General features: G+C 46.2%; 1 protein-coding gene across 1 annotated transcript in view; it reads left to right on the forward strand.

Annotated features, from left to right (window-relative positions):
- The first annotated feature begins 228 nt into the window (after positions 1–228).
- PAK1 (p21 protein (Cdc42/Rac)-activated kinase 1) overlaps positions 229–22,896 on the forward strand; it is a 114,673-nt gene continuing 92,005 nt past the window's right edge. The window contains exon 1 of the mRNA XM_014947113.1: positions 229–426. The gene's annotated coding sequence lies outside the window, so the exon portion shown is untranslated. The remainder of the gene's footprint in view (positions 427–22,896) is intronic.

A 22,896-nucleotide genomic window follows, 5' to 3' on the forward strand; every position in this document is an offset into this window, starting at 1 on the left:
GATATACGTATATAATATACGTTAGAACAGCTGTAAAAGCTGTTCAGTTAGCCCAGCTTTTCAAAGTGAAAGCTGGGTTGAAATGGCTGTGTCGGGCAGAGAGGGAAGAGTGTTTGTTCTCTTTGCAGGGTGACTCATGGGTGCCTTTCACTGAACCACCTCCCCCTTCTCCATACCTGGAGCTTCCTGGTGTTGCACACATTATTACCTGGCAAAGGCAGGGAGCATCTTCCCCCTTCTCCTCCTGTTCTTCCATCTCTTGCTGTGGGCGTGTTAATCTCCCTCGCAGCTTTTTAGGATAAAGCTGGAAAAACTCCTCCTTGCGGAGCAGTTTGTGTGTGTGTTCCCTGGATGCTGAGAAATTGCTTTTCCCTGGTCGTTTTGGAGTTGGAGAAGTAAAGCTCACCTCTGCCCAGAGAACAGAAGGTACGGGGGTAATCAGAATAAATCTATTAAACTCTGGATTGCCCTTGTGCCACGGGATAGAATTTGTTCTTGGCTGTTGTGTGTAACAAAGCTGGAGTTTAGGGCTGGAGGCTGATAAGCTGGGTGGGTATTGAGAGCCTGGCTGAGGCCGGTGGGGAGGGACCAGCTTCTTTAAATGGGATGATCTAACTACCGTTCTTTGAGTTGGCAACAAAAGCCAAAAATAAAGTTGAAGAGGAAAACGCTCTCGTGGCATGACAGCGGGAATGCTTTGACTGGTTTTAGGGAATATTGCATGCTCTGGATGTTGCTCAAAAGAGGAAAAAAAAAAAAAGAGTAGGGAAATGTAAGGCTTTTGGTTCATTATTTTCTGTGCATCTTGGGGATTTTGGAAGAAATGTGTGACGAGTCCAGTGTAACTTCCACAAGTGAAAATATATTGCTTGTTTATGGTGTTTCTGCCTTGCACGCAGTGGGTAAAAAGTTGATGCTACCTCTTTTTGCCCAAGAGGTCAAAGAACTGCTTGATTACTGCTGATTCTTACGTATCCTTTTCCAGGTCTGTGCAGAGCTTTTCTCAGCTCTGATGACAAGTGCATGAATTTCACCTGGTTTGCTAACTAGTGTTTTGGTTTGTTGTTTTGGTTTTTTTTTTTTTTTAAATATGAGTTAGTTGCAGCGTGGCTTCTTTCTTTCTTTCTTTCTCTCTCCCTTTTGTGCACCTGTCTCGCTTCCTTAATGTGGGAAGTTTTGTAATTCCAAAAGCTCGTCGTTTTGCTCTAGTTCCTTTATATTCTTAAGAGTGTACGGAACCACCTAGAGCTGAAATAGACTTTTCTCAGTAGCAAAATAAAGAAATGATCCAGGGCTCCACCCTTAAATTGACCTGGGTTTACAGTTCATCCTCTCAAGGGCAGATAACAGAAGGAAATAGACGTTGTAAGTGACCTGAAAAACAACCACTGTTTGTGAGGAGGTACAAGAAACGGACTGAAACCAGATGACTAAAACCAAAAGTCATATTTCCTTAAAGCCTAGTCGTTTGTTAGCCCTCAGACAGGTACAAGAATATCTCTTGTTGGCTTTTTACCTCTATGGGAAGGCCAAAGAATATTGTGTGCCAGAGCTGTATTGTGTGAAAGAGCCCTTTTCTCTGCCTGGCAAGGAGCTCAACTCATTTTCTCATCCTGATGTCTTGGCCTGTACGGGAATTGGGGAGGCACATTACTCTCTACAACTCCTTGAAAGAACATTTTAGAGAGGATGGTCCTGGTCTCTTCTCACAGGTAATTAGTTGGGAATTGGGGAGGCACGTTACTCTCTACAACTCCTTGAAAGGACATTTTAGAGAGGATGGTCTTGGTCTCTTCTCACAGGTAATTAGTGATAGAATCATAGAATGGTTTGGGTTGGAAGGGACCTCAAAGATCATCTAGTTCAAACCCCCCTGCCATGGGCAGGGACACCTCCCACCAGAGCAGGTTGCTCAAGGCCACATCCAGCCTGGCCTTGAACACCTCCAGGGATGGGGCATCCACAACTTCCCTGGGCAACCCGGGCCAGAATGAGAGGGAATGGCTTCAAGCCGCAACAGGGTAGGTTTAGACTGGACATCAGGAAGAAATTCTTCACAGAAAGAGTGGTCAGACACTGGAATAGGCTGCCCAGGGAGGTGGTTGAGTCACCATCCTTGGATGAGTTTGAGAGTCATTTAGATGTGGTGTTGGGGAGAACTTTGTAGAGTAGGACTGATGGTTGGACTCGATGATCCCAAGGGTCTTTTCCAACCTGAATGATTCTATGATTCTATGTTCTCCTTGATACCGAGGGCACACTCTTGTGGGGAAAATAATTTGTCTGGTGTGTGACTCTTCTTATGTGCTTGCTCAGCTCTCACCTGGGGGAAAACTGTGTTTTGCCCCTTTTCCTGGAGATGGGAAATGGCTGGATCCGTTCCCTTTGGTGGCTGCGGAACTGGGACCGTCAGCAGATGCTCACTCATGCGCCACATAAGTCGCTGTGATGGGTTCTTCCCTTCTGAGCAGAAGGCATGTGACGCTCCGTAGGGATGAACAGCTTGAAGATGTCTGACGGGGCTTATGCCAACCAGGTTTTTACTCAAACTGAAGTCCAAGCCTGAAATTTCTGAACAGGGGCACAGACCATGTAGAAGAGGACGTTATGGCTGTGAGGGGTAACACTCGGTGCTACCACTGGTGGTGGCCACGCCTGGCTTTGTGCAGGGGAGGAAGCTCACCTCTCTCCTCCTCCTCCTCCTCAGGCACATCCTCGGAGCTACAGGAGAGTCTTTGGGTCCTCCTACGCACGTGGCAGCGGGGTCTGTGTCACAGTTTCAGGGCCCTTCATGGGTTCTGCTTGATGAAAACATAGATGCTCAGAGCCAAAAACAGATGCTCTGAGCCCAAAACACAGATGCTCGGAGCTGAACGAGTCTCCCCAGGCTCCCAGTACGATCAGTAGAAGGGAAAAAGCCCTTTTATGATGTGGCACATGCCGTCCTAAGGTCGGTGTTTTAAAATAGGTCAGAGAGTTGCACTCTAAAAACACTGATTCCTCTTTGTAATCACCCTGGTCTCCTCTGTCCCCTGCTGTTGTACGTGGCAGCAGATGGCTGAGAGGAGTGTCACCTATTCCTCTGGATGTGGGGCTGCAGGCAGGCAGCATCCCTAAAAAAATCCACTGGCAAAAGCACCCTGGTGGCCCCCGCTTTCACGAGTTCCCTTCGTTTTAGCACTTGTTTGATGGGGGAAGGGGAAACAAAACAGCCGTCTGATTCAGTGCCTTTCCAGGGGAATTTGAAGAAAAAGTGGAAATATTCAGTTCTGCTTTATGTACTTCTGGTAAAATTGTCTAGGTTTCTGGAATAGCTGTTCCAACTGGGAAACTGAGCGTCCCAGCCGTGTGGCTAACGATGGCCTTTCTCTGTCTCTTGTGTCTAGTCTGAGATGCGGGTTAAACAGTAACTTTCCTTCCATGATTTCTTTCCTTCTTGCACTCTGACCTTCTATAGAACTAGTTTATTTCACTCTTAAGCTGATATAACTACCTTAAAGACATTCTGTTTCCTGCTTCCTCTCTGGGATCAGTGAAGTGGTGGCGACTCAGGCATCTTTTTATCATCTTAGATTTAAAAAAAAAGGAGGAAAAAAAATAATAATAAAATTAATGGGTTAGAACAAAGATCCTAATTTGGGAAAATCAGGCCAAATCAGAAGACTGCAGAAGTAGTAACCAAATGTACTTCCTGAAAAGAAATCATTTCGCCTACCGTAGCCCTTTGTGATCCCAATTACGACGTGAGAGGCAATGCCTGTAGTATATTTGACTACCTTGAAGTAGATGACACGTAGCTGCAAACCTCTCCCTGCTCTAGGTGGGCCTGGAGCTGTGGGACCACAAGAAAGTCAAGTGGCAAGTACGTGCCCCACACAAGTGGGGTACAAAGCCTTGTTTCATGCCTTTTGTTCTCTTCTTCTTCCATAAAAGTCAGTCCATGCCTGTAATCTGAATGTGGGAGGAAAAGAATTACTATTCATATGATTCACAGATAATATTCTGTGATACCGTGTGTGGTTTTGGGGCAGGGGGAGTCATCCAAGTTTACCTGAAGGCATTGTCTCCTGTTCTCAGGAGCTTGATGTGTGTAGTTACGGCTTGTCCATCCATGGTGTGCAGCTGGTGGCATTTGGTGGCTTCAGAGATGGCAGCAGAGAGAAGGAAAATCAAATACAAAAGGTTTCACTGAATTTCACTGAATTTTAGAGTTGGAAGGGACCATAGAGATCATCTAGTCCAACTCCCCTGCTGAAGCAGGATTGCCTAGAGCTTGTCAGAGCATGTTACTCAGGGCTGCATCCAGGTGGGTCTTGAAAATCTCCAAGGAAGGGGACTCCACACCCTCCCTGGGCAGCCTGTTCCAGGGCTCTGTCACCCTCACCGTGAAGAAGTTTCTCCTCATATTTGAGTGGAACCTCTTATGTTCCAACTTGTGCCCATTGCCCCTCGTCCTCTCAGTGGGAACCACTGAGAAGAGTCTGGTTCCCTCCTCCTTCAACCCTCCCTTGAGATACTTGTAGGCATTGATAAGGTCTCCCCTCAGCCTTCTCTTCTCCAGACTAAAGAGTCCCAGCTCTCTCAGTCTCTCCTCATAAGGGAGATGCTCCAATCCTTGAATCATCTTTGTTGCCCTTCGCTGGACTCTTTCTAGTAGTTCCCTGTCCCTCTTGAACCGGGGAGCCCAGAACTGGACGCAGTACTCCAGTTAGGACAGGGTTTGCCACACTGACTTTCCAAGGTGTCACGCACCACTTTGGGACCCGGAGTCCCATCAGTAGAGCTTTGAACTATCCATTCTCTTAACGACTGTAAGTGGCACAAAAGTATTTCAGATGGTCCCTTTTACAAGACGAAGCCCATTTCTCAGGGCTTATGTTCTATTCATGAAATAGGAGCCGGAGTAAGAAGTATTTTTAATTGAACTGGTGGCTTGCTTCGTGTGGTTTTTCTCCTCATTTACATAGAGCAAGCTTAGTGTGATGTGAAATACCTTATCACTTCTTTAGCATAAAGAATTTCCGATATAGATTATTTTCTGCACTTAATATATTCCCAAATGCACGTTCTCTGCTGCTTTTAGAATACGTGAGTGGCTTGACCACTTAACCCAAACTCCTCTGTAGAAAGAGGAGAGTCAAACTTGGATTTAATTTCCCCAGCTATCTGTAAGTGAGCCTGATGCAGTTTCAAGTTCAACCTGTGGGCTTTGTGCCAGGATAAATCTCTCGTTTGCTTTCAGTAGGTATTTCAAGAATGCCTTATTTCAGTCCTGCGTCGGGGAAGGCTGGAAGTCACAGCTGAAGGTAGAATTCGTGTGCCTCCGTAGTTCAGACTTGTTTGGGGTGAAGGAAAAGCTGATTTCCTTCTGGAGCAGCAGGGAGGAATATTCCAAACCTCCCCTTTTCTCATCCTGTCTGTATTAATGAAGCTGTTGGATTCTTTTTAGCTCAAGGTCCTGTCTTAAACCTCTGTTTAAGGTGCAGCGTGTGTTTGAGGCCAATGAGCTGTGTAACCCCAGCGTGTGTTGAGGTAAAGGGGGAAATAAAAAATAATAATGAAGCCAGGCTCGTAATGTATCCTTTACCTTTCTAGTTCATTAAACTGCTCACCTGAGTCTGAACTCTGGCGTCCCTTTGCAATAGAAGGTAGATTTTAACAATCAGGTAAGGGCTGCAAGGACCAGGGAGCACAAAGGGCCGTAGAACAAAAAAGGAAGTAGCAGCAAACGGGCACATCAGGATTTGAAATGCAATATTGATAAGGTCATTAAAATTTATAAGATACTCAATTATAAAACCCCCATTACATTTTTGTTCTGGAAATAGCACAATCCATATGTCCTTATCCTTGCAGGGATACCTCACTCAAGACAAATTTTAATATCGTTTCCTTTGCAAACTACAGAATGTGATAATTCTTGGAGGAGCTCAACTTTATCTGTGTTTTATTTAGTAAAATACTGTTTTTAATAAACTGAAAGATTTAGCCCTAGTATTACATACTAAAAGGTGCTTTAATTGAGAGTGATCCAAATCAGAGTATAATTGGACTAACGTCGCTATAGTTAGGGTCAAAAACTAAAAGAAATATTCATATGCTGGTGAATTTTTAGCAAACTGGACAAATCTGTATCAAAACGAAGCACATCCAGAGGGGAAACCCTTTGATTCAAGCTCAGGAATTCAAGGAACAAGTTTGTGAAAGGGAACGTTGGTTCAGGAAAAGGAAGAGTGTCGCATTTTTCCTAATTCTTCAGCAATGTGCATACGGCCTCCAGAATACAGAGGTTTTCAGGCTACAGATCTAATTGCCTTGTGGAACCTTACGTGACTTAAAGCTGGATTTCCCATGCGGATCTCTATACTAAGTATTGTACTTTTAAAAATATTATCTTTCATAGAGGATTTGCTTGAGAGGGTTTGAGCCGCTTGACTCGTGGCACTTCTCGCTGAAATGAGAAATTGCTTCAGGAATGCTCAGTTTCCGTGCAAGAGGGAGGCTGGAGGAAGATAAAGACATAAAAAGAAGATCCTGGAATGACTGTGAAGTGGATGGCACTTCTGGTGGATGTGGTCACTGCTAATTCTGTTTTTTCCACACAACTTTGATTGAATTTTCATGCCACGCTTCCCAGGAGAGCCAACTCTCCTGTTTAACCCCAAAATGTTAACCACGAGCTTATAGTTCACATCCCTGGCATTGTGCTTCTCTTCAGTCCCACTTGAGATTAAAGTTGTGAGTTGAATTTCAGCGTCGCTTCTCCGGCATCACGATCCAAGGTGGTAACAGGAAAAGCTTTGGGAGCTGAACCCAAAGGGGTAGCCTAGAAATGAGTGGTCCTTGTGCCGCGGAGACCTTTGCCTAAACCACCCTCTTTCTGATAACCAAAATAATTGGTAAGGTTCTTTGGTAAAATGTATGCACGTTGTGGGTGTGTGTTAAGGTGTTTGATGCTTTCTGTTAAGCTCCGAGATTCCGGAGGTGCAAAAATCTGTGTCATATAAAAGGGGCTTCTCCCACTCCTGTCTGCAGAGAGAAGTGACAGAATTTGATCCGAGTGAAGCCTTGAAGACTTAAATAATGAGATTTAAGCACATTTAAGGCTTTGGTCTGAGCCTCCGGTTCCTAATTTTGGGGGGTGAAGTGAGGGTATCTGCTGCATCTTCACAGTAAGTGATTAATGTTATAACTTAATTCTCCACAATCGCTGAAATCTTCGCCGGGTAGCGTTACAGAAAGCCAGAGGAGTTGGGAGAGGAGGAAAGGGGGGGGTGGTGGGGGGAAAACTGCAGCACCAGTGACAAGTATTGGATCACAGTTACGTTAATCTAATAAAAAAACCCTCTCTTTTAATTTCTCACTCATCAAATTTCTGGCTGTTGCATCAGGCTCTGTGCCTTGTTAATAAGGTGTCTGGTAAAAAATTGCAGTCTCTTACATTAATGTGTCTTAGAAAATTCTTCTCTGACGCAATTTTGACTCCTGTGGGAGCAGAAGGATTGAAAAAGCTGTACCAGATTCTCAGAAAGCAGCAGGACTCTCGTCTGCTACCAGGGCAGTGCCAAAAGAGTCTGAAAGAGAGGGACTAGAACTGCTTTTCCTGGCTTGCTCTAACCCCTGGGGTACGTTCCTAAACCAGATCTTGAAAATTATGAACAAAATTAAACTGACCCTTCATCTTGATGAAGCTGTAGCCTCAATGGCAGATGGGGGTCTTTCTTGTCGTATGCCCTGATGATCATAATAAATTTAACTTGCTGTGTGTGTGTGAACCAACTTTAATATTGTTCTTCTTGTTTGTCTCCATCTCCATTCCTTACTTAGAGCTCTTAAAGCTTTTTTTTTTTTGGTTGGTTTTCCTTTTGCCTTTCTACAGTGACGTTGTTCGTCTCCTGCCCATCTTTACTTTCCCTGGCCATCCCTAAAATTGATGAGAAACAGAGTCCTCGTACATTTGTGATGCTGGAGATACTGGGAAAGCACAGATGGGCAGCAGGGAGGTAAAATATTTTGTCCTCCGTCCCAGTAAGAAGCAGCCTCTTGAGGGCTTGGGAGGAGGATGAAGGCTGGGTAGGGGAGGAAGGCTTAGACTCTTTCATTGCCCATCTCTATCAAGCAGGGGGTTTTGCTGATGAGATACCTGGAAATATTTAAATGTGTAGGTTTCCTTTAGAAAAGCTGAGGGAGGTGAGTGCAGGACTGGGAATGGCAAAAGCAGGACTTTGTTCAAGAAGAAAAAGTCAAAACCCTCGAAGATTTGGCAATCCCAAGCACAACTACAGGTTGGGCAGAGAATGGCTGGAGAGCAGCCCTGAGGAGAAGGACTTGGGAGTGCTTGTGGATGAGAAGCTCAACATGAGCCAGCAGCACATGCTGGCAGCCCAGAAAGCCAACCACATCCTGGGCTGCATCAGAAGTGTGGCCAGCAGGTTGTGGGAGGTTATTCTACTTCTCTGCTGTGCTCTGGTGAGACCCCACCTGGAGTAATGTGTCCAGCTTTGGAGTCCTCAGCACAGGAAGGACATGGACCTGTTGGAATGGGGGATGTTCAGCCTGGAGAAGAGAAGGCTCCGGGGAGACCTCATAGTAGCCTTCCAATATCTGAAGGGATCCTACAGGAGAGCTGGAGAGGGACTCTTTGTCAGGGAGTGTAGTGACAGGACAAGGGGTAAGGGTTTTAAGTTGAAAGAGGAGAGATTTAGATGAGATCTCAGGAAGACATTCTTTGCTGTGAGGGTGGTGAGATACTGGCCCAGGTTGCCCAGAGAAGCTGTGGCTGCCCCATCCCTGGAGGGGTTCAAGGGCAGGTTGGATGGGGCTTTGAGCAACCTGGTCTGGTGGGAGGTGTCCCTGCCCATGGCAGGGGGTTGGAACTGCATGATCTTTAAGGTCCCTTCCAACCCAAACCATTCTATATTTCTATGATTTCTTCTTCTTCTACGATTTCTTTTGAAAGCCAGAAGGTAGAACACAACCAGTGTATCTCTCAGTGTAGGCTATAAATGGAGGCAGACGGTCCCAGGCGGTGTTTGACTTCTAGATTCAATAAAGGCCCATCCTTCAGTTAGAAAAGGCAAAACAGTGTCATTTGTTAGAGTTCAAAGCCGGTATCTAAATGCCTCAGTGACTTGTCAGCCAGTGACTCACTGCACTGTCATAGTAGGGCTCTGGGCTTTCACAGGAGAGTTATACTCCCTGAAACAGCCTCTTGCCAGCTCCTGTTAACTGTCCCCCTCCCAAACTTGTCTTGAATTTACTCACGATGAGGAGGGGACTGGGGAGGACAGGGCAGGAGAAGGTGCCAAGGGCGGGTTAAACAATCAGAAATCTCGTTACGTCTTCCCTGGTGACATCAAGTGCCAGGATTTTTGTTTGTTCTGTGTCTCCCTGAAAGGAGTCCTTGAGCTGCAAAAGGAAAAACATTCAGAAGTGATGAGCAGGCCATATTTGTAAGTATTGAGTCATTTGCTTGGTCCAACTGAAAGCGTCTTGTCCTGTGTGCAGTGTCTTTTTTTAAAGTTATTGGCTACTTCAAAAAAAATACTGATGTTGAAATGATCTCAGCTTGATTTCCTCTACCTCCTGCAGCTGATTAGGGGATCATCACAGAATGATATGGGGTTGGAGGGGACCTCTGGAGCCAAAGCAGGTCCACCCAGAGCAGGTTGCCCAGGAACTTGTTCAGGTGGTCTTTGAATGTCTCCAGAGAAGGAGACTCCACCACCTCTCTGGGCAGCCTCTTCCAGGGCTCTGCCACGCTCAAAGTGAAGAAGTTCCTCCTCATGTTTAGGTGGAACTTCTTATATTCAAGTTTGTGCCCATTTCCTCTTGTCCTGTCCCTGGGCACCACTGAAAAAAGACTGGCCCCATCCTCTTGACACCCACCAGGATCATGGGGTTTTTTTCCCCCTTTGTTTAATTCACGTCATCAATTTTATTTTAGGTGCACTTTGCTTTTTTTTAAGAGCCAGTCCTTTCTAATACTAGGTACCTCCTGCAAGAGCCCTTCCTGCCTTCCGATCCAAAACTTACTCATCCTGGGACATAGTCCAAATGCCACCAGCAGTGCTCGTGTGGGCTTTTTTTGGTTTGTGTCAGAACCGTGTGATGATGTGGGGCTGACATGGGCAGCATTAAATGCACAATGTGCCGTTCAGGAGGTAATTAATGGTCACGGAAATTAAAAGGATCTCACCTGTCTGAGCAGCAAGTGGCTTTCTGCTCTTAAATTCATACCTGCATCTGTCATCAAGCTTGAAGTTTAGTCTTACATCTGTTGTATCTGAAGATGTTTAGCTGCTCTTTGAGTCCTAACATGTTGTTTTGGCTCCGTATGGAGGAGCGGTGACATCAACGAAGGTGACCTCATCCACCTGCGTGGTGTAGTTGATTTGAAGTTGTTTTGAAGACTTGAGGTTCTGTTCCATCTGCGCTCCCTGTAGCTGCAGGTGGATCCTCTGAAATCCAGTAGGATGAGCGTGTGTGATCCGTTTTCCTCCTCCTTCCTGAATTCATGCGCTTCCCTTCTGTGGTGGGGCTCTTGTTGGCCTTGTTTTTAATTTTCACTGGGGTGGGAATGGGATGAGCAGTGAAAGGCTTCTCTGTAAGGCACAACCTGCACTAGTTTCAGCATAAAGGCTCTTTGACCTCTCCGTGACGGCTCTGACCCTAAATTCCTGATGAACTAACTGCAAATTTGGAAGACGAGAGTCTGTGGTTGCCTCTTGCATTCTTCTTGACTAACAGATGAGAAGCCATTTTGACTCCTCTCTAACTGGGTCTCTGTCTTTAATAAATGTATTTGGGAGAGAGAACCTGGCAGAAAATCACAACTGGATGCTCTGGTCGGGCATTGGAATAGGCTGCCCAGGGAGGTGGTTGAGTCACCATCTCTGGATGTGTTTAAGGGATGTTTAGATGGGGTACTGAGGGATATGGTGTAGGGGAGGACTTTGTAGAGCAGGGTAGATGGTTGGACTTGATGATCCCAAGGGTCTCTTCCAACCTGAATGACTCTATGATTCTATATATTTCTCCTGGCTCATGCCTTGTTCTGAATCCTCCTTCGATCCAATGTGAAAGCACAAAGCTTGCAATCCATGCCATGATGTAGGGACTTCTGTGCTTTGCCTGGTGGGTTCATTTGGTAGTGTAGCAGAGCAATTTTGGGATTTTTTTTTTATTGAACCTGCATAATGTCTTACATCTTGGAAGCATTATACATCTTCTTGTAGTCTTGAAAAGGTGATTTGGAATTGAAAGGATGTTTTTCCCAACCGGTAAAGTCCTTGGTGCAAAATTGCTCTCTACATATACCTGAAAGGAGGTTGTAGCGTGGGGGGGCTTTGTCGGTCTCTTCTTCCAAGGAACAGGCGATAGGACAAGAGGAAACGACCTTAAGTTGTGCCAGGACGCTTGCGTTTGCTTTTTTTCCCCCAAAAACCAGCCTTTCCCCCCCCCCCCCCCCCACCCTCATCACAAAACTATAAAGTGAGGATGTGGCTGTTGGCAGCTGTTTTCCTTTTCATGTGGTCAACTCAAAATTGATATTATTAAAAGTCTATTAAAAGTCTAACTCACGTCTTCTTGGGAGCCCGAATGCGTGATGAAAGGAGGGGAGGGCTCTCCCTCCACCTGCTGGAAACCTGCTCCTCGTTTGCCTGGTTATTTTTTTGGAGGCTGTGATGGGGGAGGAAGGGAGGGGGGGTGAAGCTTGACGCAGCTGAGCTCATGGTGGCACGAAGCCATCCAAAGGCAAGGGTGCTTCTCCCGTTCAGCACTTGGCTCTGAGCTGACCTGGCAGAAATCTTAACAGAGCGCTGTAACGGAGCCGTAGGAGGGACTGTAGCTGTGGTGTAGTATTAAAGATCCTGGAGGAGCTGCCTGGAGGTTTGAAACCTGGATGTAAGGACTCTGAGGCAACATGGCTGGAGCTGGTGGCTTCTCAGGATTCGCTCACGAGTAAGTGCCTTTTTTTCTCTTGAAAGATCTGTCACTGTGGTACCCGAGCTCTTTATTTTGCTTATTTTTGTTCTTACCTTCCTCCTTCCCCAAGCTCTCTGAACCTGCCTGCTCTGTCAGCTCCTGCTGGACCTGCTTATGCTCCGTATCTGGAAGTCCTTGGTGCAAAATTGCTCTCTACAGATACCTGAAAGGAGGTTGTAGCGAGTGGGGGGGTTTGTCGGTCTCTTCTCCCAAGGAACAGGTGATAGGACAAGAGGAAACGACCTTAAGTTGTGCCAGGAGAGGTTTAGGATGGTTATTAGGAAAAATTTCTTCGCTGAAAGGGTTGTTAAGCCACCAGGCTGCCCAGGGCAGTGGTGGAGTCACCATCCCTGGAGGGATTTAAAAGCTGGGCAGACGTGGTGCTGAGGGACATGGGTTAGTGGTGGGTTTGTCAGGGTTAGGCTGATGGTTGGACTCAATCATCTGAAAGGTCCCTTCCAACCAATGCAATTCTATGACTCTATTGTATGATAAATGCATTTTGACTCCTCTCTAACTGGGTCTCTGTCTTTAATAAATGTATTTGGGAGAGAGAACCTGGCAGAAAATCACAACTGGATGCTCTGGTCGGGCATTGGAATAGGCTGCCCAGGGAGGTGGTTGAGTCACCATCTCTGGATGTGTTTAAGGGATGTTTAGATGGGGTACTGAGGGATATGGTGTAGGGGAGGACTTTGTAGAGCAGGGTAGATGGTTGGACTTGATGATCCCAAGGGTCTCTTCCAACCTGAATGACTCTATGATTCTATATATTTCTCCTGGCTCATGCCTTGTTCTGAATCCTCCTTCGATCCAATGTGAAAGCACAAAGCTTGCAATCCATGCCATGATGTAGGGACTTCTGTGCTTTGCCTGGTGGGTTCATTTGGTAGTGTAGCAGAGCAATTTTGGGATTTTTTTTTTATTGAACCTGCATAATGTCTTACATCTTGGAAGCATTATACATCTTCTTGTAGTCTTGAAAAGGTGATTTGGAATTGAAAGGATGTTTTTCCCAACCGGTAAAAGCTGTCTTCTGGGCCCAAACTTCTTGCTGGTGTCCAGCTGGAAATGTAGTTTTAATCCAGGACAGAATTAAGTTGCTAATGCTGCTGTTGGTTGCTAATTAACGTTGTTAAATAATGCTACTCTTTGCTGTGCTCCTTCCCCCTTGCAGCGCTGCAGATCAGCACCAGGCTGCCCAGGGCAGTGATGGAGTCACCATCCCTGGAGGGATTTAAAAGCTGGCATGACGTGGTGCTGAGGGACATGGGTTAGTGGTAGGTTTGTCAGGGTTAGGCTGATGGTTGGACTCAATCATCTGAAGGGTCCCTTCCAACCAATGCAATTCTATGACTCTATTGTATGATAAATGCATTTTGACTCCTCTCTAACTGGGTCTCTGTCTTTAATAAATGTATTTGGGAGAGAGAACCTGGCAGAAAATCACAACTGGATGCTCTGGTCGGGCATTGGAATAGGCTGCCCAGGGAGGTGGTTGAGTCACCATCTCTGGATGTGTTTAAGGGATGTTTAGATGGGGTACTGAGGGATATGGTGTAGGGGAGGACTTTGTAGAGCAGGGTAGATGGTTGGACTTGATGATCCCAAGGGTCTCTTCCAACCTGAATGACTCTATGATTCTATATATTTCTCCTGGCTCATGCCTTGTTCTGAATCCTCCTTCGATCCAATGTGAAAGCACAAAGCTTGCAATCCATGCCATGATGTAGGGACTTCTGTGCTTTGCCTGGTGGGTTCATTTGGTAGTGTAGCAGAGCAATTTTGGGATTTTTTTTTTATTGAACCTGCATAATGTCTTACATCTTGGAAGCATTATGTATCTTCTTGTAGTCTTGAAAAGGTGATTTGGAATTGAAAGGATGTTTTTCCACCCGGTAAAAGCTGTCTTCTGGGCCCAAACTTCTTGCTGGTGTCCAGCTGGAAATGTAGTTTTAATCCAGGACAGAATTAAGTTGCTAATGCTGCTGTTGGTTGCTAATTAATGTTGTTAAATAATGCTACTCTTTGCTGTGCTCCTTCCCCCTTGCAGCGCTGCAGATCAAAGTGCTCTAGTGCAGGAGTCACCTCTTGTACAAACACTTGTGGCTTTTTCACGGGGGTGCTGAGAGTCGTTGTCACCTTCCATCTAAAGGGAAAGGCTCACAGTGAGCGTAAAACACAACTGTGCTGGAGAATTAATAGGCTTTTTTCTGTCATGCAGGTGTAAAGGGCAAACACAGAAGTGGCAGGCGTGGGGAGGAACAGGAAAACACATTCCTGGTGTAGCATAATGTCACTTTATCTCTGAACACCCCGAAATATGTACAGAAAGACTCTAGAATTCATAACCAAGATGAAAACAAGATGAGAAACTTCTACGTTGTCAGGAACTGTGCAGTGGGTATTTGGTTAGATCTGCTGGGCATGAAGGAAGAAAAAAAGTTGTGTGTGGGGGGGGGTTCTTTTCTCTTCTTTTTTCCCCCTTTTTTATTTTTTTTTGTAACCTGGGGACATAACTCTCTCAGTAGCCTATGGGTTGCAGTGAGAATTTTGAAAGACTGTTTTAACAGCCCTTAGAGAGCCTCACCTTGAGAACAAAAGTAGAGGCTTTCATGTGGTTCCTCCCTAGCAGGTGTGGGTAGGCATCTGGTGGGAATCCAGAAAACGCGTGGGCGACTGATCCCTGCGGATGCTGTTGGCATCTGGCACCTAAGCTGGTCAAGTATTTTTAAAAACTCTTCAATATCTCTCTAAAAGTTGGGTCTGATCTTGCTAATCAGTGTGAGGAAGGGGGGATTTTTTTTTTTCTTTCCTTTTTTTTTCTGAAGTAATTGCCGCCTTTGATCCTTGTTACTTTTCTAGCAGATAAACAGGAGGAAATGGAAGGAAAGCAACAGAAATGACTTTGGGGCTGGAGGGAGTGACGCAAAAGGGAGATAAAAGAGCTATACACTTGGGTAGGTTTATAAAATGAGGAGGAGGGCAGGACTGTTTATGGGCTTCTGAAGGGTACAAATGCCAAGGAATGGAGGGTGTGGAAGAAGGAAACTGTTTTGGTCTCTGCTGTGCAACTGCCTGTGCAGGCAGGTACCTTCACACACGGCCTCCTCTGAAGGAGCATTTTCATTAAACTCATGAGCGTTTCAGGGACGTGCTGGTGAGGAACAAAATTGCTCTCTACAGATACCTGAAAGGAGGTTGTAGCGAGTGGGGGGGTTTGTCGGTCTCTTCTCCCAAGGAACAGGTGATAGGACAAGAGGAAACGACCTTAAGTTGTGCCAGGAGAGGTTTAGGATGGTTATTAGGAAAAATTTCTTCGCTGAAAGGGTTGTTAAGCCACCAGGCTGCCCAGGGCAGTGGTGGAGTCACCATCCCTGGAGGGATTTAAAAGCTGGGCAGACGTGGTGCTGAGGGACATGGGTTAGTGGTGGGTTTGTCAGGGTTAGGCTGATGGTTGGACTCAATCATCTGAAAGGTCCCTTCCAACCAATGCAATTCTATGACTCTATTGTATGATAAATGCATTTTGACTCCTCTCTAACTGGGTCTCTGTCTTTAATAAATGTATTTGGGAGAGAGAACCTGGCAGAAAATCACAACTGGATGCTCTGGTCGGGCATTGGAATAGGCTGCCCAGGGAGGTGGTTGAGTCACCATCTCTGGATGTGTTTAAGGGATGTTTAGATGGGGTACTGAGGGATATGGTGTAGGGGAGGACTTTGTAGAGCAGGGTAGATGGTTGGACTTGATGATCCCAAGGGTCTCTTCCAACCTGAATGACTCTATGATTCTATATATTTCTCCTGGCTCATGCCTTGTTCTGAATCCTCCTTCGATCCAATGTGAAAGCACAAAGCTTGCAATCCATGCCATGATGTAGGGACTTCTGTGCTTTGCCTGGTGGGTTCATTTGGTAGTGTATATTTCTCCTGGCTCATGCATTGTTCTGGATCCTCACAAAGCTTGCAATCCATGCTATCCTGTAGGGACTTCCATGCTTTGCCTGGTGGGTTCATTTGGTAGTGTAGCAGAGCAATTTGGGATTTTTTTTTATTGAACCTGCATAATGTCTTACATCTTGGAAGCATTATGTATCTTCTTGTAGTCTTGAAAAGGTGATTTGGAATTGAAAGGATGTTTTTCCACCCGGTAAAAGCTGTCTTCTGGGCCCAAACTTCTTGCTGGTGTCCAGCTGGAAATGTAGTTTTAATCCAGGACAGAATTAAGTTGCTAATGCTGCTGTTGGTTGCTAATTAATGTTGTTAAATAATGCTACTCTTTGCTGTGCTCCTTCCCCCTTGCAGCGCTGCAGATCAAAGTGCTCTAGTGCAGGAGTCACCTCTTGTACAAACACTTGTGGCTTTTTCACGGGGGTGCTGAGAGTCATTGTCACCTTCCATCTAAAGGGAAAGGCTCACAGTGAGCGTAAAACACAACTGTGCTGGAGAATTAATAGGCTTTTTTCTGTCATGCAGGTGTAAAGGGCAAACACAGAAGTGGCAGGCGTGGGGAGGAACAGGAAAACACATTCCTGGTGTAGCATAATGTCACTTTATCTCTGAACACCCCGAAATATGTACAGAAAGACTCTAGAATTCATAACCAAGATGAAAACAAGATGAGAAACTTCTACGTTGTCAGGAACTGTGCAGTGGGTATTTGGTTAGATCTGCTGGGCATGAAGGAAGAAAAAAAGTTGTGTGTGGGGGGGGGTTCTTTTCTCTTCTTTTTTCCCCCTTTTTTATTTTTTTTTGTAACCTGGGGACATAACTCTCTCAGTAGCCTATGGGTTGCAGTGAGAATTTTGAAAGACTGTTTTAACAGCCCTTAGAGAGCCTCACCTTGAGAACAAAAGTAGAGGCTTTCATGTGGTTCCTCCCTAGCAGGTGTGGGTAGGCATCTGGTGGGAATCCAGAAAACGCGTGGGCGACTGATCCCTGCGGATGCTGTTGGCATCTGGCACCTAAGCTGGTCAAGTATTTTTAAAAACTCTTCAATATCTCTCTAAAAGTTGGGTCTGATCTTGCTAATCAGTGTGAGGAAGGGGGGATTTTTTTTTTTCTTTCCTTTTTTTTTCTGAAGTAATTGCCGCCTTTGATCCTTGTTACTTTTCTAGCAGATAAACAGGAGGAAATGGAAGGAAAGCAACAGAAATGACTTTGGGGCTGGAGGGAGTGACGCAAAAGGGAGATAAAAGAGCTATACACTTGGGTAGGTTTATAAAATGAGGAGGAGGGCAGGACTGTTTATGGGCTTCTGAAGGGTACAAATGCCAAGGAATGGAGGGTGTGGAAGAAGGAAACTGTTTTGGTCTCTGCTGTGCAACTGCCTGTGCAGGCAGGTACCTTCACACACGGCCTCCTCTGAAGGAGCATTTTCATTAAACTCATGAGCGTTTCAGGGACGTGCTGGTGAGGAACAGAAACACTTTGTGTGGCAGGAAGGAAAGTGTCTGCTTTAGTCCTTTGGTCAGGGTGAAACAGTTAAACCTGCAGTTTTTTGCACCTGGGGTTGCCTGTCTTCAGTAGAATCATAGAATGGTTTGGGTTGGCACACCTGGGGTTGCCGGGTTTCTGTAAAATCATAGAATGGTTTGGGTTGGAAGGGACCTTAATGATCATCCAGTTCCAACCCCCTGCCATGGACAGGGACATCTCCCACCAGACCAGGTTGCTCAAAGCACCATCCAACCTGGCCTTGAAACCCTCCAGGCATGAGGCATCCACAGCTTCTCTGAGTAACCTGTTCCAGTGTCTCATCACCCTCACAGCAAAGAATTTCTTCCTGATATCCATCTAAATCTCCCCTATTTCAGTTTAAAACCGTTCCCCCTCATCCTATCACTCCATTCCCTGATATGAGTCTCTCCCTATCGATGGCATCACATTGAACACAAGTTGCCTTCCGTTTGTCCGAGCAGAAACCCAACTTATCCCATCTAAATCCCCCCTATTTCAGTTTAAAACCATTCCCACCTTATCCTATCACTCCATTCCCTGATAGGAGTTTCTCCCTATCGATGACATCACATTGCACATAAGTTACCTTCCGTTTGTCCGAGCAGAAACCCAACTTGAGGTCCCAGTGGCTCCTGTCCCAAACTTGCTTTGTTGGTGCTTGGATCTCCACCCTGTGTTAACACCAAGCTGGCTTCCATGGTGAGACACAGTTTAATCTGCCTGATCTCTCTGTGGCATCTGAAAAGCAGGGTGACAGCTGTGCCAGGGCACAGGGAGAGTGGGGACAGCAGGTAGGCAAAACAGTCTGTCTTGGGTCTGCTCTTCTGAGATGTCCAGACTTGGCTTTTTATATCCATTAGGACATAAATGTTATATACATTAGGATATAATCTATTAGGACTAGGGTATCTTGGGGAGTGCTTGGTGCCAAAGGTGTAAAAAGGTTACTTGGAGTTTCACTGAATTTCACTGAATTTCTAGAGTTGGAAGGGACCATAGAGATCATCTAGTCCAACTCCCCTGCTGAAGCAGGATTGCCTAGAGCTAGAGCATGTTACTCAGGACTGCATCCAGGCAGGTCTTGAAAATCTCCAAGGAAGGGGACTCCACACCCTCCCTGGGCAGCCTGTTCCAGGGCTCTGTCACCCTCACCGTGAAGAAGTTTCTCCTCATATTTGAGTGGAACCTCTTATGTTCCAACTTGTGCCCGTTGCCCCCCGTCCTCTCTGTGGGAACCACTGAGAAGAGTCTGGCTCCCTCCTCCTTCAACCCACCCTTGAGATACTTGTAGGCATTGATAAGGTCTCCCCTCAAATATCCCCTTGATAAAGCCATAGCAGAGAATATCACATCGTGACTGCTGAAGGTGTTGGGGATGTTCCCACACCAAGTGGACTTTTTGTAGCCAATAGATCAGAGAAACTAATTTGAGATAATTACAAAAGGAAAAATTAGACCAGATCATAGAATCATAGAATGGTTAGAGTTGGAAGGGACCTTAAAGATCATCAAGTTCCAACCCCCCTACCATGGGCAGGGACACCTCCCACCAGACCAGGTTGCTCAAAGCCCCATCCAGCCTGGCCTTGAAGACCTCCAGGGATGGGGCAGCCACAGCTTCTCTGGGATAGGTAAGTTAGATGTTAATTAGAGAAGTTAGATGTTAGTAAGTCACCGGGGCTGGATAGTGTTCAACCAAGAGTCCTGAGGAACTCAAACGTGAAAGTGCAGAAATGCTGGCCAAGCTGTAGAATTTCTCACTCCAGATGGTCCCTGTGCCAGAGACCTGGGGAGATGCCAATGTAATTCCCATCTATAAAAAAAGGCTCTGGAGGGGATCCTGGGAACAGCCCACCCGAGAGTCGTGCTACCAGGAATGGAAAGGTCTGGAATAAGGGTCTCTGAATACACAGATCAGTGTTAACTGTTGGGAAAGAGTCAGCGTGGCTCCTGAAAATGAAAGTCCTGCTGCTCTACCCCATGAAGTTCTGTGGGGTGCCAGTGAGGAAGGGTTAAAGTGGGTGAATTATATTTGGATTTTCAGAAAACGTTGAGATCTTAAGCTCCTACAAGTTTGGAGAAAAGGTTACTTTATAGTCTGAAAGCCCCATGAATAAAATAGGAAGTAAAAAAAACGGGGAAGATTTCACTTTTCAGGACGGAGAGGGGAGACATCCCTGCAGTAGCAACCAAAAAAGCCACCATCCTCATCAGGAAAGGGACAAAGGGTCTCATTTTGCTTTTGGTATAAATGCTTAATGCACCTGCGTGTTGTGTGTGATGTGAGTGTTGTGTGTGATGTGCGTGGTGTGCATGTGTTGTGGTCTCCACATCTCCAATAGGACACAGTGACTTTGAGTAAAGGCAGCTAAAAGGGTCAGAGAGATGGGCTGCCTTCCAAGGAGGAGCTAAAATGCCTGGGAGCCTTCCTTTTGGGGAGGAGGGGAGGACCATGGCTGAGGTTTAAATGATAAAATCAGTGGGTGAAGCTGAAGACGAAACATCTTCCCAGCTCCAGTATTACAACTGGAGAACTTTTGATAAAACTTTGATTTGAGCTTTGATTTTAAAATAGATGGAGGAGCACAGTAGTGCCCTGGAGAAGAATTGGTGGCCTCAGAACAGGTGGACGTTGGTGACGGGGTTTGCAGCTCTCACCCGTGTGGGGACAATCCCACCTCTGTTGCCTTTGGAAGAGAGTCTACCTGACCCTTCCTTTCCCCAGGGCTCTCTCCTGCAGCTTTTCACAGGAGGTGATTATCCAGGTGGCTTCCAAGCATTCGACACTCCCTTGTCTATGTGCTGAGATACTTATTATTATTTTTTTTAATTATAAGTGACTTACCCCTCGCAGAAGTGATTTATTTTTTTTTTTTTTTTAAAAATGCTGCCTTCAGCAGGGCGTGCATGTGAACTTTATTTTAATTAAGGGCAAGGAACCTGTTTTGCATAACTATATCCCAGATTCTCATGAGAGAGTGAAAACAGCCCTGAGGGACTGATGGAAAGGCCAGCGGAATGGGTTGTCTCACCGATGGGAGGCCTGATTCTGATCTCTCTTAGGTTCTCTTTACCTGTGGGACTTGCTCTGGGCTGGCTGAGAGCCGATGCGAAGGGGCTGCCTCTTCATAGCTTTATTTTGGGCCATTAATTTGTGGTGCTGAGCTAGACACAGTGGAGGCGGTTGCAGGTCACCCTGAGGTTGTTGTCCATGTAGTGGGAATAGCCAAATGGGATGTGGATCTGTTTCCAAGCTCTTTCAGCCATGGCTTAGATGACCACTATGCCCAGTGCCAGGGTATTATGTTGCAACATTTCGTTCACCCACCTGGAGTACTGTGTCCAGTTTTGGAGTCCCCAACATAAGAAGGACATGGACCTGTTGGAGCAGATCCAGAGGAGGCCACGAAGGTGATCATTTTCTGGAGCCCCTCTGCTGTGAGGACAGGCTGAGAGAGTTGGGGGGGTTCAGCCTGGAGGATGAAGGACCTCCCTCTCTCCAAGGAGACCTTAGAGTTCCTTCCAGTCCCTAAAGGGGCTCCAGGAGAGATGGGGAGGGACTCTTGATTAGTGAGTGGAGCCATAGGACAAGGGGTAACGGTTTTAATCTGAAAGAGGGGAGACTTAGATAAGATCTCAGGAAGGAATTCTTTCCTGTGAGGGTGGTGAGACTGGAATGGGTTTTCCAGATGCCCCATTCCTGGAGGTGTTCGAGACCAGGTTGGATAGAGCCCTGGTCTAGTGGGAGGTGTCCTGAACTAGGAACGAACCCATGAGGTTCATTCAGGAGGAAAGGAAAAAGACAGTGCACCAGGACAGGTTGGGGGCTGACTTGCTGGAGAGCAGCTCTGAGGAGAAAGACCTGGGAGTCCTGGTGGACAACAGGGTGACCACGAGCCAGCAATGTGCCCTGGTGGCCAAGAAGGCCAATGGCATCCTGGGGTGCATCAAGAAGAGTGTGAGCAGCAGGTGGAGGGAGGTCATCCTGCCCCTCTACTCTGCCCTGGGGAGGCCCCATCTGGAGCACTGGGTCCAGTTTTGGGCTTCCCAGTTCCAGAAGGACAGGGAACTGCTGGAGAGGGGACAGCAGAGGGCTACAAAGATGATGAGGGGCCTGGAGCATCTCTCTTACAAGGAGAAGCTGAGGGACTTGGGTCTTTTTAGTCTGGAAGAAGACTGAGGGGGGGATCTAACCAATTGCTTATAAATCCTTAAAGGGTGGGTGTCAGGAAGATGAGGCCGGTCTTTTTTCAGTGGTACCCAGTGACAGGACAAGAGGAAATGGGCACAAACTTGAATGTAAGAAGTTCCACCTAAACATGAGGAGGAACTTCTTCACTTTGAGGGTGGCAGAGCCCTGGAAGAGGCTGCCCCAAGAGGTGGTGGAGTCTCCTTCTCTGGAGACATTCAAAAACCCCCTGGACATGTTCCTGTGCAACCTGCTCTGGGTGGCCCTGCTTTGGCAGGGGGGTGGACTGGATGATCTCCAGAGGTCCCTTCCAACCCCATATCATTCTGTGATTCTGTGATTTTTCCCTTCCATGCACATCAGTGCTTGCATTTTCTTTCCTATTTATGTTTGTTCCTACTTTCCTTCTCTGCCCAAGCTCCCCTATTTCCTTCTTCCTTGAATATGTAAGCAATAAGCAATGAAATAAGAATAATCTTAAAGAATAATTTGGTGTGATGCTTTGTGGACCACTGCACAGCTGTAAAGTGATGGGTGAAGTGAAATTTTGCCTGCACACATCTCCTAAACCCCAGTACTTCGAGTTTTACTTAGTTTTCTTTGGCTTCAGGGACAGACTGTGTCTGGAGCTGAGGCACTCGGGTACTTTTCTTAATGTCCCCAAAAGACCTGCAAACCACGCCAAGCTTTTGGGCTTGAAAGAGATGAGCTGCGTAGCTTGAATTGTAACTGGGTGCCTCTAGTTCTGGGAGGTTGTAAGGACTGCGACCTTTTGAAACCTCATTCCAACTGGTTTTGTTGAGCTTAGACAGGAATGTTACCGTTCTTTGTTCCACCTCCTAAAAGGCAAACCTTTTTTAGAGTCTGATATATATGGGTCAGGGGAGGAAGCAGGCGCAGCGTTAGATGTTTTCAAGCTGCTGAAAAAGTCCTCCTGAATGCGTGAAGGAGGTTTTAAGATGCGAGCAGGATTTTTGCAAATAACCTCTGTCTTGATTAGCAAGAGAAATAAGCCCCCAAATTGGAATTGCTTCCAACTTCTCTGCGCACGAGCAAGCGGGGTGACTGTTCTCTGAGACACACCTGTGTGGTCATGGGTTCCGTGTTCAATTCTGAACCCTTTCTTCCCCTGGAAGGGAAACATCCAACATTTCAATTAACGTTACTGAAATGTCATTTTTTTTCAAACAGAATAAAACCATAATAAAACCAAGAATTTCAAACAGAAAGAAAGAGGACAGGGAACTTCTGGAGAGG

Source organism: Calidris pugnax, unplaced genomic scaffold (genome assembly GCF_001431845.1).
Source record: "Calidris pugnax isolate Ruff unplaced genomic scaffold, ASM143184v1 scaffold121, whole genome shotgun sequence".
In the NCBI taxonomy this organism is placed as follows: Eukaryota; Metazoa; Chordata; class Aves; order Charadriiformes; family Scolopacidae; genus Calidris; species Calidris pugnax.